At 39.3% G+C, this 17,053-nt stretch overlaps 1 long non-coding RNA gene across 1 annotated transcript; it reads left to right on the top strand.

Moving 5' to 3' along the window:
- On the top strand, positions 416-15,391 carry LOC110398792. The gene is made up of 3 exons (XR_002438618.1): positions 416-762; positions 13,531-13,626; positions 14,498-15,391. It is a non-coding gene; the product is annotated as an uncharacterized LOC110398792 (long non-coding RNA).

Raw genomic sequence — 17,053 nt, 5'->3', positions numbered from 1 at the left:
CAGAGACTGATGAGTTAGATTTGGCACCCATTGTGTATTTTAAATATATTCTTTTTCCCCTCTGGGTCATGGGTATTTAGATGTGTTTAGAGACTTGCAAAAAATTAAGGGAATGACAAAAAGTTAGCTCACTCTGTGTTATCTAAGTGACTGAAAAAAAAGTCACTGCCACAGCAAGCAAGCAAGTCACTAGGGTCCAGTTGTTCTGGACTGTGACAGAGTTAATTTTGTTCTTCATATTATTAACAGGAACCCTTCCACAGAGCTGTTAGAACTTCTGTAGCCTCAATTTTTGCAGTGTCATTCCCTTATGACCATGCTTTATACCTTTTTACTGACAGAGATGCTAAAGCCTGAGACTAATTTAGGCACCTGATACCATCAAACACCTGTGAAAATCCCACTCCTAATGGCTACACCTTCACCTAGGTGCTTCTGCTGGAAGGAGAGCTTTTTTCATTAAGCAGAGGTGTGACTTTCACTGCTAGAGAAGGAAAGTCTTTTAACTGAAGAGTTACACCTGAATGACTGTTATCCCTTCAGGAAAAGAAAAAGAAAAAAAAACCCTAATGGGACCAACAAATAACTAATGAGTCTGTCTACGGAGGAGAAGCAAGAAAAGCATATCACCTTGTCTTGTTTGGTTTGGCAGAGCTGGAACACTTCATAACAGATGAAGCTGCTACAACTTGCCTTCCTTTCTCCCAGAGCTGCGCAGCCTCTGCTGCCAGAAGCGCTCTTCCATTGTAGCGCATGCAGCAGGTAAGCGTCTGCCAAATGACAAAACAGAAACCTTCTAACAAGTAGCTGAAGGTAAGGTGGAGATTCCAAATAGAGACAAATCTATGTCCCTCAGGAGATCTGGAGCAAACCGATCAGTATAAAAAGTATTCACTGCTAATTAAGTCTTGATCCTTTGGCTTCACTTAAAACACTTTGAGAGTATATCAAGTTTGAGAGCAGGTGCTGACTAGTTCGAAAGCACTGGTCCATCGTTTCAGGTAAGGGTTTTTTTATACAGAAACTCCCTTAAAAGGGAGACTGTAACTTGCTAAGTGATAGATATACCCAGATTCTTTCAAGTGTAATACGTTACTGACAGAGTTATAATGTTTCTGACTCTACTTTTATTCCACCAAACACTTGGAAAATTCCCCTCAGCTCTGACAGAGCCTTCTCTGTCTCATATTCTGTCTTCTTCATTTGTGTGCATGGAATGAATGCCGAAGGAGACATAGCCAGGTGCAGATCAGAAATCCCAGGATTATTTGCTTCTGCTCGTCCATCCTGCCTTGGTTTGGAATCCAAACCCAAACAGGAAAGTCTGATTGCAGGAGAGATGCTACCTCCATTCTGATGTCTTTAAAACTTTCAGAAGTCAAGAGCAAAAGAATGCCTCACAAGCTGAGTGTGTAGTATGTCCGCTCCTCAGGTGCCAGAATCTTTAGAGGAATGATCACTTTTATTAGTAGCTCTGAAGTCTCCGTGACTAAAGAAGGGCCCAGAAAATGTGCAAGTGAAAAATAGTTAGCTGCATATACAGTGGGCAACTAAAGTAGAGAGGTCATTAAAAATTTGGGTTAAATTTTTCTGTATCTGAAAAACTTCTTTCTTAATGATCTCTATGCTGCAGAAAACAACAAAGCAAGTTAGAAAAAAATAAAAAATTGTAACATGCCTCCTTACTGATATGGCTGCCTGAGGACAGAACACAGAATGGTACAGACTTACAAGAGCTTGCAGTATGACCAACTCCAATTGTTCCCAGCCATAAATTGCCTTAAAAAATCATAGTGGAAAAAACATTTTTCTCATAATTTGCCTTCTGAAATTTGGGTCTCTAACATTCACTTTTAAAAAGTGTCGTAATACTGCATTTAAGCAACTAAAAGGATTCTGCACCTACATCATCAGCTGTATGAAAGGAATATTTAAAAGATAGGAAAAGATTTGCAAGTATACTAGTCATTCTTTAATTATTCCCTGTTGTATTCTCAATGTTCTGGAAGTCAGTAGGTAATTCTTAATATTCCTGGTATGCCTTCAAATTTCTGCTGCTTATACTGACATTAGAACCTGTTAGTTTCATGGTGATCAAGACCGGTAGATGGATTTTTTTCACCATAGCAAGGTTTTCAGTCAGATCTTCCTTCAAATGTTGTTTTGGTGGTATGATTACCAGCTTGCTTCCAGCCTCATGGAGTTTGGCAGACAGCTGACAGGTGGTAATTTCTTTCTCTCTGGAAAGGCAAAAGAGTACAGGGATGTTTTCTTCCCTGTTATCATGTCTTGCCATAAGAAATCTTTGCATGGATTTGTCTCCTTCTCATATTGCTGTGGAGCTGCCTTTCTGTGGCTCTATGCTTGTAGTGCTGTCCACATTTTATGAGTTTTGTTACGCTACAGACTCCTGAACAGCTAACAAGAGACTAGTGGGTCAAGTCTGTGTCTAAATTAATGGTGTTGTATGGAGGTAACTGGAGGCAATATTTCACTCTGCAAGAGATGAACTTAGTCCAGTGTGCCTTATCCTGCACAGTGTATCTATGTTCTTCAAGCTCCATTACAAATGTGCCATTCACCCTAATTACATACACTGATTTTGGAATGAGAGCTTCTGGTGCCTTTATTTGCAGTCATAGTTCTAATTGAGCAGAAATAGTGAAAGGATTTCATTTTCTGTTGACAGATCTGCTATAAGCTATGACAGCTTCACTTGCTGACAAGTATTCTACTGAGTTTAAGCATCAGAAGTAAACTGAGATGCCCACTGTGTTGTAGGGGCAAGAAGTAGTTGAAATGCAGTGTGTCAGAAATTGCAATATGTATCTAAAGCATCCATATTTAGGTCACAGGAAAATGATCCTAGAAGCAGAGGTTGGGAAAGAAATAAGAACACAGGTGGTGGTGTGACTGTAGTTAAATGTTTGTGATGTTTGTTCTTCATCCTGCTGTTGTCCCTTTGTGTTCCAGGAGTGAGAGGGAAGACTGCTCAACTCTTTTTCTCCATGGGTTTAGTTTTGGGATGGAAAGAAATAAGTGTGAAGCTGCAGCAGGCAATGTGCATCTTCCAACATAGCTCCTTTGAGGGAGGACCCAACCTGACAGACTATTTCTAGCTGCAGAGCAACCTCGTGTCTTTCCCTGAGGTCCTTTTTGCTAAGTGGAATTAGTACAAGAGGTCACAGAGCAAGAGAGAGGCTCAATGTCAAGCTGTAGAAACATAAAATGCATGTGGGTGAGGAGGTCTGAGTCTCTTATATAGCAACAGAAATGTGGAAAGCGATCTGGCAAGACCCATGAAGGCATTTTCTAAGTGTGGTAAACCAGTCCAATGTACGCTTTCAGCAGTAATCTGCATTGCCCTGTAGAATCTAGATTCTCCATGGGTCTGAAAATAAATTATATTTCCAAATTAGTGTTTGAGGTCAGTGTTTCTTTCTAAGCCAATAGTTCCTGAAGTTTTTGATGCTGATCAGGATGTGGATAATTTTCCTGTGAAGGTGGAAGTATTGTGAGCTACAAGTGCCAAGAAATACTTAAAATGTGGTTTATTCTTATTCAACAAAAAATTTAAAATATCTTTTGAAGCTGGTGTGCTGGAGAAAGTATGCTGAAATCAGCCCAATTCTTCCTCAATGTAATTACAGTCCCTTTCTCCAAAGGGGAGGCAAATCTCCTCATTGATGTACTGATGTCAGTTTTTGGAGGAACCAAACAGGGCCAATAGAAATGTTAAAGCAATCAGCACTGTACTCACCTCTGTCTTCCGGCCTCTCTGGGATAGATATACAGCACCTCCAAGATATGGCAAATGTCCAATTGCTTGTGAGGCCACGGCCCCACATTTGAGCTTGGAGCTACCAACTGGCAGTGGCAACAGCCCTGTGCTGTCCGGGTGGTTACAACCAGTGTCTTTGAAGTTCTGCCCTTCAGCTATCTCCTATTGCACACAGCTTGTGATACATGAGTCTGTGTCCTGCAGCTGTCACCATTTAAGTCAGCAGGCATTTGAAGCAATGCTGGCCACCCCAGGGAAAAGGACAGGAGTTGAACAAAGTGTTCATCTTCAATTAAACCATTGGGATGCCAGTGCAGAGTGCGCTTCCCTGCAACTTTCTCCTCTAAAGCCAGCGTCATATCTTTTAATGGGAAAGAACAGAGACAACTGTCAAAGTGAGCTAATTAGTACAGGTTTGAACCAAAAGGGGATATCGGTAATGGTGTCAACTGGTTTGTAAGTGGGACAAGCTGACATTTTAGGGAATGGTTTCAGTAATGGTTTCAGTTTCTTTTGACTGCTGTCTTCAGTTTGAAACTTTGCTGCTGAACACGTTAGAGGGAGCCAACAGGATAATGCCCAGGCAGCTAAACCAGCAGAGAGGTTTTGTAAAGTTTCCTTGTAGTGAACCAAGTTCATCTCCAGCGTAAGGGCAATTCTTAGTGAAACCGTATCTGAAACTGCTGCTGAAGACAGTTAGAAACCAATGGTTCAGATATTCATCTGGTGTCACAGTATTTAGGTTGTCTTCACCAGGCAAGACTTCACCAGGCAACGAATAAGCATAGGAAAATATGACCCACCTGGCTGCTGAGCTCACTTAGTCCTGGGCTCAATTTGGCCAACTATCTCTTCTTTTTGTCTTTCTCGCATATCAAACATGCCTGCTTGTTTTGAGCCACAACAAAAGCAGTAACAACAGACTTTGACACCTGTGTTTCCTCCAGCTGTGAGTCTCATCTTTTTTTTTTTTTCTGCCAACCATTTTATCTGGTTCAGAATGAGGGAAGAGTTCTCAGAATTACAAACACTGCGCTGCAACAAATGGTGTCTTCGTTTGCTTTATCTGTACAAGCATGTGCTTCTGGGTATTATTTGTCTGTTTCTATGAACTTTACATGCTGCAGGGTATGCCCCTGACTTAAGGAGTGAGTTCAGTACAAATTGCATAACAAAACAATTTACAGTGCAGGCTCACATATTTAAATCCGCAGTTATGTTCTTAAGGATCTGACTTTTTCTCTCCCTTACCAGCTGTCTTCCCTTAGTGACTGGTGCTGATAAACAGCCCTACTGAGAAACCAAATGGCAGAGAGCAAATTGCTTTTTAAAAAAAATAAAAAAAAAATGAGGGGTGCAGAGAGGGGGGGAGCAAGAGAGAGAGCTCTTGAGCAAAAAAAAAAAAAAAAAAAAAGAGGGTCAGAAAAAGTTATTCTAAAATGTAAACTGCTGTTAAGCCTGAATAACTAGACTGGCAATCTATGCTAAGACTGGAATTGTTGCCACTGAAATGAGTGGAAAATATTGCTGTCATTCACAGCAGAAGAGCAGGAAAGGAATTTATGGTATGAAAGTTGTCTCTGGTGCATCTGTATACACCATGTGCTGGGCCACTTGGCAGGCCAGGAGGTTACATAAAAAATCTTGGAAAGTCTGCTGTCTTTGTTTAATATATCAGAAATGCCATTCTTCCATAACCAGAACAGCAGCTCTGTATAAGAACTTTTAATATAGGGTAGGGACTGTACCCAGGAGAAATGAAAACTGTCCTGCTTCCATTTCATGAACTTTCAAAAGGGCACTGAGGACAGAATCAAAGAAATATGGTGGGCGGTAGCCTAAGAGTAACTTCTGATACACACCTTACTTGATAAAAGGTCATTAATGTTACAAGTAGACAGCCCAGTAACCATGTGGACTTCACCTGCTTTACCACAGCAGCAAAAATAGCATAGATAGAAGAAAAGTCATTGCAATGCTCCTGAGGTTGTAGGCAGTAAGTTGGAATACGGGATATAGTTGAAATCTATTGGAAAACATTGAAAATCTTATCCTTAGTTTTAAACAGTGAACAAAATTTAGGTCAGCACGATCCACTTCCTTCTCCTCAGTGAGTCTAAGAGAGCGTTTCTGTCTGGGTAGACATGTCTCACAACCTAGATAATTAATTATATTCATTTAATTTAATTAAAACAGGAATAATTTTACATCACAAATTAGTTGTCACTACTTTATTTTTTGGCGTACACATTTAATTCAGATGGAAAGATCAGATAGATTTGTTCAGTTCCCTTTTTGCTTGCAGTTGTTTTTCAGTCCACTTCAAGTTCTTATGCAATGCTATGTTTTGGTTTATATTTAAACTTTACTGTATGATTTCAACAATGTTGTTTAAACCGTGTCTAATCCTGAAAGGTTCTCTTTTAGAGTTCGTGATCTATTGGACTTTACCTTTTCTTTCATAATTATTTGGAACTTTTAGCATACATCAGTAACTTCAAATGTGGAAAACAGTTCACTATTCTAGTTAGCATTTTTCATTTGGGAGATGTCTGATCTACAGTACACCATTTTATAGCCCCAAAACCTAACTCACAAATATGAACAGAGAGAAGATAGTTAAATATGGAGAACTGCTACATCATCATTTTGGGAATTAATAGGCTGCTTGTTACTCATTTAAGCCAATCCTTAAAAGTCTTTGTTCTAGCGTACAGAGAGGCTGATCCTATTTTAAATATTGTTTCAGTTTACTCTCAGCCATTCTATTCTGTATTTTAACCAAAAACCTCAGACCTCACAAATATACTTAGTTTGCGCTGGCATAGGTATACATAGGTAATAAAAATCTCATTCCTGACCTGGCATCATCTTCTGCTCCCTTTGTATTAGTTTACTATATAAAGTACAGAATGCACACCAGGCTCAAAAGCATATTTGTAAAAGGCTTCATCGTCTTTACATGCCCATTTATTAGATGATTCTTCCCACAACTAGCAGTAAGAATTAACTCATCAAAAGATGTCGGTAGAAAGTTATTTGCATGAAGGATTCTGGATGTATTAGGGCATCAGATAAGTGAATATTTTTAGAAAAAAAAGATTAACTCATACATTTTGAGAAACCTGGTAAAATTTTTATCATCCCATTATTACTCCTAGTCTCAGAGAGCCAACCCAATTTCATGTGCTATGCAATAGTATTGCATATACTTGTAAGAGCTGTACAGAATGAGCTTAATTCCTCTTTAATTATTTCACAGTCTGAAAAGTACTGCTGTCTTCATATAGAATTCTCTGGAAAATAGTTACTCTTCTGCTTTTTCAGTTTTTGTTTTTTCCACTTGAATCAAAACATTATTTTCCTTCTATAAACCTCTGCATCAGCATAATAAAAATACATACAAAAAGTCTTTGTTTTATATGTGATGAAAGCAATTTTTAAAGAAGTGTATGAGCTTTCATTTCATTTGAATTTTGTAGCACTTTTCTATAAGGACTGAGTCTTTGTAAAATATGTTATGAAAAAGGGGATTTTCTGCTTGAACTGTCTTCTGTCAGAGCTTGTTCAGATATATCGGTCTGCGAACCTATGTATTATAAAATACTGCTTTAGCATATGTTTCTGACTTCTCAGTTGGTCCAGCCCATCTTTACTGGGCAATTGCACTGAGAGTTGTGCATTTGCCTCTGGGTCTGTCATGAGGCTTGGCTGGTGCTGGACGTTCTGAGAATTGGCACAACACACTTTCACACGCTGCAAAAATAATATCTTGTGCTAATCCCTCATGGCATTTACATATTACACAAGACCCTCTTTATAGAAGGAAAAAACAACATTTTCCCATGACCATAGTTAATGTACTGTAAATCTGTGAGCTGATGGATCTGTGAGCCACATCTCAGGATACTTTGTCCTCCAGAAAAATTCTTGGTGCACCAGTATGCTTTGTATCAGAGAGGAAGGCTCTGGTCCTGTTAAAATGTTAGTTCTAGGCTTGAGAGGTCCAAGTTAAATTTTATGCTTATCTACTGACAGCTGTTTTGCCTTCTCACAATAGAGACAAAATTCATTAATTTTAGAGCATCTACCCTGACTCAGACTAAAGACTATATGCCCATTTCTGTGGAAGTGGGAAAGCAAGCAAAATGCCCACTGAGGGCAACTGCACAGTGAAATGCTCAAGAATGCTCTGTAATGCATTTGTTGAATATGTCTTTCAACATAGTCTACTTTCTTCAGTCCTCTTGAAGGAAGGAAAGACTTGTTGTAAAGCAGTGAATTCTCACCACACACCTCACAAATGAAATCACAGGTCAGGTGGGATGTCAGAATCTACTGCCTTTCTTCTGGATGCTGCTTGTGCACTCAGCCTGAGTGCATCACATCAATCTCTGTGACTTTGGGAACAACTAGGGAAATCCTCACTGAAGGTTAGTGTGCAAGACATGGTATATTTGTGATGCTGGGCTTATTGCTAGCTTAGGCACATATATGCATTGTGTCAAAGGGAAATAAAACTTAGAATTTACAAGGGCTCTGGAGATCTATAGCAGAGACACTGTCTCCACAGTAGAAACCACCCTGATTCTTCAGTTGGGCACATTCTTGTTACCCTTCTCTGTGTACTGAAACTGTCTTTTTTGCAGTGAGGTTGTAGCACTGCACAGGGTATAAAAAGTGTGAGCAAACCATGGATATATATAGTCACGTATCCTTTTCTAGGAACTGTATCAGTACTTAATATTTTATTATTATTATTATTATTAAGAAAACTAGGCAGTCTGTAGTATTTGCAACCTGACCAAAGAGGGCTAGACCCAGAGAGGGCAATAGAATAGAGCATAACCCAGTGCACCTTAATGAAGCAAATGGATGCATTTTATTTAAAATATAAATTATTTTTTTGACAGCTAATTTTGCTTGGATCTCTTGGATCACTAAATTTACCAACAGCATTTTTGTAGCTGCATTTGGCTAGGAAGATGTTGCGCAGATGGAAAGAACTGTTACGAGGAGGAGTAAAAACATAGTGGTGAAGCAGATAGAAGTGGGGCTGATGTAGACTCATGGGAAGAGTGAAGACCATGTGAGGACTAGAGTAAGTCCATCATCATCAGCTAGTAGAGAAAGTCCTGTCATAACTTGAGAAATTCTCAATATCGTGGTCTTGGCTGCTTATGCCTTTGCTCCCAAAGGCTAAAAGAGTTTCTTTTTGCATTTGCTTCTCCAACTTATGCTGCACAAACACTGAGGAGGGGCTTAGAGATGGAGTGTAACTGCTAACTTCAGGATTGGTGAATAGTGAGAAACAGAGGTGCTTAATAGAGTTTCATTTACCTCCTTCCACATCTCTCCATGGCTGGTTCTGAAGCTGTTTTTTTCTGAAGTTGCAAAAGATATCCCATCTTTGTTGCATCTGTCTTGTTTGTTTACAAGCAATATGCCAAATTCTCCTCTGCTAAAACAAGATGAAAATAGGAAGAAAAGTAACTAATCTGTAACTACCCCTGTGCTGGGAGTTTTTCTCATATGTTCTTTTTTTCTTTCTCAGAACCAAATTACCCACACCTTAGTTTCTGATTCAAGTGTGCAGCTATGCTGAGATCCTGTCCCTTTTTCACCTCTTCACAGACGGAATGAGTAACAATGTGTATTTCCTTCACAGAATGATAAATGCATAAATTAACGGGTGCTTAAATATTTTGGTAACGGGGCACCAGATGAGCATAAGAACCAGTGCGATTGTTTTCTTTGTCTCTTTTCTTCTCAAGCTCTCATTTTTATCTTTTTTTTTCCCACTCATGCACCAAGACTGATATGTCTGTGGCTGCCTAAATCTGATGTGGTGATCAGTGGAAATAAGGCCCTATCCTGTAGAAGTATGAAATTCTTTAAGCTGAGGTTAAACTCAAGAAAGAACTAACGGAAATTGTTGGTCTAAAATTGTATGCTGATTCCCCAGTCTGTGCAGTGATTTCCCAATCCATACCCTGCACATACAAGATAAAGAATCATGAGCTGACTTTATAATCACACTGAAGCTGACCAGATTTAGGTTGCAGGCAGAATAGAAATAACTGTCACATATGCAAGTGCTGCACAGCTCTTTGCACTCTTTTGTAGCAGAACAGACTGGGGGAGCATATCACATAAATTCTTCTCATCTACTTTGACGAACATTTTCAGACCTTAGCTCAACCCAGCATTATTGTACATGAAAGAACTAGTTTTGCTTTAAGTTCTCCACGTTCCCCACATAGGTAGGGAACGTTCATACTGTCCACTCTTAAGGCTCTGATGGAGAAGCAATAAATCTCCAGCAGAGGAACACTAGCAAACTAAAGAAGAGGTAATTAATGATTCACATGTTTACCTATGGCCTTGGTCACTGCCAAAGTGCTTGTAGTTCGTTTACACACAAATGGTCAGAGTTGCTGTGTGTGCTTTCAAGGCAATGTTTCTACCTTCCCCGCTCATGGCAGTCCTATACTTAAGAGCCTTGGGCAGAAAAGCATCAAGACAGTGAGATACTGACTTTGAATGATGCTTATGAGCTGTTTTTAGTCAAACACAATCTTAACACCAAAGCTAGGAGTGCTTTTCAAGCAACAGAGATCTCTCTGAGAAGTAGAGATCATCTGTACTGAAGTAGAGATCTATTGTCTAGTTAAAAAAAAGCAAAACACATCCTGCCAGTGCAGAAAGGCAATTTTACCTCCTCCTTGAAATCTTTTCATTAGTCAGGGTAGGAATGATTTCAGCTAAGGAGCATGTCCTTTCACAGTGCTCAACTAACAGTACGTAAAAATACATGCCAGTGTGTTTTTTGTCTCCTTCTGCTTTAGTTTAACAATAACGCAACGTGTGACTCCCTGAGTTGGCAGACTGCTGTTTCTGTTGCTGACGTATCTCTTACTTTTTACTAGTTCAGACTGAAGCATATTTAATTAAAATTTGCAACTTCGATATGAAGTTTAGAAAAAAATAAATATAGTGTTCATGGGGAGAAAAAGGAATTCTCTTAAAGTCAGCTTCATTAACTACTGTGCTATTAGTGTGAGGGTCACTTTGCCCAAACTGAAATAACTGGATCTTCCTAATTGCATTTTTTTTGAATTATTTCTTATTTCAAACATGTTATGCTTGTTAGTGATTTAATATGTCTTGAAGCGCAAATTAATTATACCTGGCAGCTAACTGTAGGAAAGTTATGGTGATCAATGTTTATGCTGTTTTTTTAGTGTCTACCTTTAGTTTACATACTTGGATCAGTTCCCTCCCAATCATGAATAAATATTTACTGCTTATATGTTCCCATGCAAATTGGATTAATTTTAGCATATTCATGGAAGAAGAAGATCACTGCCTACCCTCAATATTAAGACAGCTGAACAAGCAAATTTTTTTTCCTCTGCTTAAGTAGTGAATGAACTAGATAGAAAATTCAGCCCAGGTTTGCTGATCCCAAATGGTTTGGGGGCATCCGATGTATTTGGATGGATGGAGGTAAAGGCAATCAAAGAACTGACCAGGAAAGAGACTCTTCCTGAGGCCCTAACCTTGAAGAATTTCAGCTAAGTACTACTCAGCTAAATGCGATGGTAATTGGATAAACAGGGTGGCAACTGTTTGATTTTGGATATGGACAGAACTTAGTACACGCCTATATGTTTTTCTCTAAATAGCAACTCATGCAGTCTTCATATCCTCTCTATCCCCACTGAACTGCACTGCATTCTGTGGTGTTAAAGTACCACAGCTTTCACACTGTAGACTCTCCTTTCTCCCCATTCAGTTAGCTGTTATTTCAGACGTGATACAATGAAATGGTCCTCTGGACCTGTAAGAGCTAAGGGAAGGAAACTTTTCTGTACGTCCCTAGCATTTTGTGTCATGTTCAACCCCTCACATGCTGACTCTGGGAATATGGACAACTGGTCCTGTGTGATATTGACTCTCCTCTCATAGCCAAGAGGTAGCTTGTTTGCAGTGCTACGTCCTGATATAATCTGAGAGTGAAGTTGTATCCTTTTCAGGGGATGGCTTCTCTTCTTCCAGTTCTCCTAACAATAGGGGTGAGTTGTCCCTTACTGAAAACTATGTAGTTGAGAAATCCTCATCTGTGTGTTTGTCAGCTGAATTGAACTGTGGAATAAGCCTTGAAGTGAAAAGCCTTTTTAGTCAGAGATGTGACCCTTTCAGCTTTTTTGGCAGATTAATCGGTTTTAGGAATGCTGTTCCTTTTGAGACAGCAAGTTGCAGAGGGCTTGTGCATTGTTCTTATGCCATAATACAGTATCAGGAACAAGCTGGAAACAAAGGCCATTCAGGCAATGCTATAGCGTGAGAGCCATCAACTGTAAGCTTTGCACTGCAGAGACAAAGTTTTTGACACAGCGGGCCGTTCTGACTGGGAAGGGAACCATCTTGTAACAGCTTTTGGGTGTTGAGCACTTTGACAACAAAGTCAGTGTGCACATGAGATTTATGGATCTAATTCTGGGCATCAGTTTGAAAACCTCAGCCAGAATGCTGAAACCACCTGAGAAAATACCAGGATTTTGTATAATCAGTCTGACTTACCTTTTCAATGGTTATGACAGTTGGATACAAACTGTATTTGCTGGTTTCCTGATGCCTTAGAGGATACAAGATCGCTAGGCCAGTGGGAGAAAGGAAAGAAACAGATACAGGGTTTTATTTTGAGTTCCTTTGACTTGATCTTTGACATGACCAGATTAAGAGCAACACACAGCAGAAGTTCAGCTCTGGGGAGGTATGCTGCCAGAGTTTTAGAGGATTGGAAGATACAGTCTGAATGTTGCCGTGCAACAAAACAGTCACCATATCCTCCCTTCCAATCTCAAGCCCCAGAACAGTAAATCTGGCATCCCTCTGTACACGTGTGACCGACCTGTGTGCATCTACCTGATATGCACCTACTCCATTATATCCCAGATACACTCCAGGAGGCTTGGGCACCTCCTCTGTACTCCTGGGGTGCATCAGACATTTGTGTGATACAGAGTTGATTTTTGCGTGGTTGGTGGCCATTTGTCTGGGATTTCCAGATGTTCCAGCTGCTAATTGTCTGGAAATCTGGTGGAATGCTACTCAAAGCAGTTGAGTTGGCAGGCTTGAAGTGTCTTTTACATGTCTAATTAATGTACTGTGCATGTAAAATGTCTTCCTGTGCAAAGAGAGCCAAGAGGGAAAAGTATGAATAACTAACAAGGGCAACTAGAACCTCAGTTCTTTGTGAGCCTTGAAGGCCTTTGTTTTTGTACTTCTTACATCAATGCTCTAATTCTACCAATATGCAATTATAAATACTCAGCAAATGTGTGTACTTGTATTCACATGATATGTTTTGTGCTTTTTGATTGTGTAAATTTCAAATTTAGCTGCTATCTTGACACCATGCTATTCTTTGCCATGTTGGAGATTAGGATTAGGGTTAATTTTGTCTTGTGAGGTCTTGTGGCCACTCGTTATCTCAGACTGAGGAAATGTCACATCCACATGCCAGTGAAGAGTCTATCCATTTTTTTTCCAAAGCTGCTTTCCCTAGGACAAGATTTTAGATCAGAGGCTAAGGATACGGTATTATATCCATGTGCTGTTTACAAGGGATGATTTGAAGCTGCTGCTTAGTAGTTTTTTGCAGCTATTTGTATGCCTGTTTTTGCAACTTTGCATTTTTAGGTCTGTAGTAGTTACACAGTTTCCCTTCTGCTCTATGCTAGGTGACACAGTGTTGACCTGAAAAAACATAGAAGACCCTCGTTAATTACCTGTGCAGGTGACACCAGACTGGAAGAGCTAAGGATTATGAAGATAAGGTAGGAGAAAGTTAATGTTTTTAATTAATATGCAGTCAGTAGAGGAAAGAGCATGAGAGGATGAATACTTAGGGCTGTGATGACAGAGTGGGAGACTGTGCCTGGGAAACTCTAAGAACATAACTTGGTGTTAATTTTCTGGATAGACAGCAAAAAACATCTTCTGTGTCTAACATCGTCCATTTGACTTAATGACATCCTTTTAAGATGTTAACTGTTAGATTTATGAGCAAGGAAACTTAAAGTACAGAGAATGTCGTAGCAAATACAGTTGGGAATTCTCTGCAGCAAGGACTGGAATGATTATTTCTGGTGTCTTATGTTTGTAGGCCATTATGAGATACTGACATGTAGAAAAGAGAAAAAGGGTGAATCAAGCCTATGCATCAAAGCTCTCAAAGTGGCACTATGAGGTGATTAGTCTACCATCACAGTTCTACTTTTTTCATTATTTGTAGTAGAAAAGTGTCGAATTAGGGAATTCAAGTTTAAAATAAGTAAGTGGAGTGAAATTGTTCTTAATGGCAGCCTAACTGCAATTTTCTGGATGTTTCCCAATTTTATTATGTTACCACATGCTCAGCATGCCTTTTTTTTTTTTTTTTTTTGGAGTCTAGAATGCGAACTCTCTTAAAAAAAAAAAAAAATCTAGAATTTCAGACAGTTTACATAGCTGCAACAATGCAGGCCCAGAACAGAAACACTGCAGTGAGATATGACCACTACATGTTCAGTATAGAGAAAACCTGGTGTGGAAATTTTCTTTTAAAAGTATTTCTGAAATATTCCAAATGCAGGAATGTTGGATCTTTAAAAGTAAAAAACACAAGGCAAATGATACCTTGATCATTATTTTTTCTGAAAATTCTAGTTTAAAAGAATTATGATTAAGAAGAGAAAGAAGACTGTGTTTCCTACAGCACGCGCTGATGCACAGTGAACACTTTGTGCCTCCCATGAAAGTCGGCGGAGCCTTATCATTGGCTGAAAATGAAAGAAGTGGGCTACATGAAAATGCAACTGGAAATCTTACTATTTATTATTCTGGAAGTGCTTCTTTGTATTCCAAAGTAGCTGTATTCATGGGATGTATTTAGTAAGGGGACATTTATAATTTTGTTTTGGGAAGTCAAGAAGGGGTAATCTATACACACGAGAAGTAAAACTTTAAAGAAGTGGGATCTTTCTGAAGTGCAGTTAAAGTGGTTTACTTGATAGAGATGCCAAAATAAAGAAATAGAAAATTCAGAACCATCTGGTACAAGGCAAAATTTCATTTTATGAAGAGACTTTTAGAGAGAGATTTTTGAAGAGTTAGCACCTGTAAATTGAGCTGAAATGAGCATTTTCAACCACAGATCTTCCTAGTGCTCGGTCATTAACTTCTTCAGACTTCTTCGGCAGTCTGCATATATGAACAAAAATTGTATGCTGTCTTTTAGATGACTATAAAAATGTATTGAAAAGGGGCTGGGAACATTAGGAAGAATCATATTTTTTGTTGCACTTCCTATTTTATGATCTGTTGCACTTTCGGAATTTGTAAGCAAACAAATGATATCATAGTATGCTGGCACTGAAAATTAATTCTGGATTAGAAAGTGAAACATTCATTTCTCTCTTTGCCTTTCTTTCTGTTGCTCTTTTGTCTAAATTAAGGAGGGAGAGGTAAAAATGTTAGATTTTGTGAATTTATTCTAAAGGAATTGAAAGTTCTCGGTAAAACCAACTACTATGGAGAAATGTCAGCCACATTTCTCTGTACTTTTGCAGTAGAGAGGTTGGGCTGAGTTTTGATCCTGTGACCCCTGGTGTAGATCACTGGGAGCTTGCTGGTGTTGATGGCTGGTATTAGATGCTGGCATCCCCTGCTGGTGCAGCCAGCAGTTATCAGTGTTTGCGTGGCAAACTCTTCCTATTGACAGCCCACCTTCAGCTAAGCCTGCTCTAGTCCCTGGGCTGGAGGGCTATGGGGTGAGCACCCACAGTGGGAAGTTTGTTGTCTCTCTGGGAGGTCACTTCTATGACTGTGAGGGTTAGCAAGTCGTTCTGGATCAGGGAAGGGAAGGGAGGGTCTCACAAACAAAGGGACTCCAAGATGAGGGAACCGAAAGAAGACATCAGGTATCACAATGTTCATAACAAAATCTGGCAGATTGGTTCACAGCAATGGTTGACTTGAAGCTAAGAAAGTCTCTACTTTCTGTTTAAAAAAAAAAAAAGAAAGAGGCTGTTCAGCCTTTCTCGGGCTGAGGTAAAAACTGTATCTTTTTGCACTTGCCATCTTTTGTCTTTGTATATGAATGCTAGCCTTCTTCGAAGGAATTCTTGTCTCCCTCCATTTTGGCATGTTGTTAAGTGGAATTTGCTCCCTAGTGATGATGTGTGTGCTCCTGAAGCTGACTGCATTAGCTGTCGTTGAGGAGGAGGGGATTGTTTAATTCCACCAAGGAATTCCCGCAAGGGAGCTGTAGCGTGCTTCAGACTTTGCTTTGGTATTTTTCTTAAAACGAACGCATGCTTTCCAATTGATATACCTGCCCATCAGATAGGATCTGCCAGGCCTGGACTTGATCCATTATTCTACCAACAATACAGACAATTCTGTAGCTAATGCACCCATAAGATGAAAGCTGAAAATAAACACCTCTGCCAGATGCAGTATATGTTTTAGTGCTCTGCCAGCTTGCAAAGGACCATACTTCAGAGTATTCTAGTCAGAAGTTGTAGGAGTTACCACAATATTTCTCAGTGCCAAGGGTCAGGTCTTTTAATCTCCCATGATAATAAAACTACATTTACCCCTATGAGAACAAAGGGACATAATTTTTCCCCAGTAAATGTGCTTTTAAATGGATAGAGTTCAACTCGTTGGCATCTGAATGCACAGCAAGAAATGAAATTAAAATTTTAATATATGCTGTTAAAACAACACGAATGAAGAAGAAAACAAAAGCAGGCAAAAATAAAGTAACTATCAAATGGGAAGTACTTAAGGCTAGAGTTACAAGATGTTTCAAAGCATGAATTGTAATAGGTGTTTAAAATATGACTGTTCCTTTATTCTCAGCATGTGGGTTATACTTTGAATATGGAACAAGAATTTAACCTTTTTCAGAAGCTGCATTCTTAACAAATTATTCTTAAAATGAAACTGTTTAATGAAACTGCTTTTTAAGTGCTCTATAAAACCATGCATTATTAACATAAAACCATACATAATACAATATAACACTCTGCAAGGTAACAATAGTCTGCTAACTCATTCATACACAGTTCTTTACTACTTTTACTTTAGAATATAGTGGGCTAGGCATTGTCTTTGCTGGAGATCAGTGACAAGCATGAAGTACAATGATACTGGCAGAACCTCAGCTCCGGGAAGTTCATGGTGTTTTGCAGAAAGCAGGTGGGCGAGCAAGGCATA

Source organism: Numida meleagris, chromosome 4 (genome assembly GCF_002078875.1).
Source record: "Numida meleagris isolate 19003 breed g44 Domestic line chromosome 4, NumMel1.0, whole genome shotgun sequence".
NCBI classification, from domain to species: Eukaryota; Metazoa; Chordata; class Aves; order Galliformes; family Numididae; genus Numida; species Numida meleagris.
Note: the sequence above shows the minus strand (reverse complement) of the source record. Positions and strands in the feature narration are given on the sequence as shown.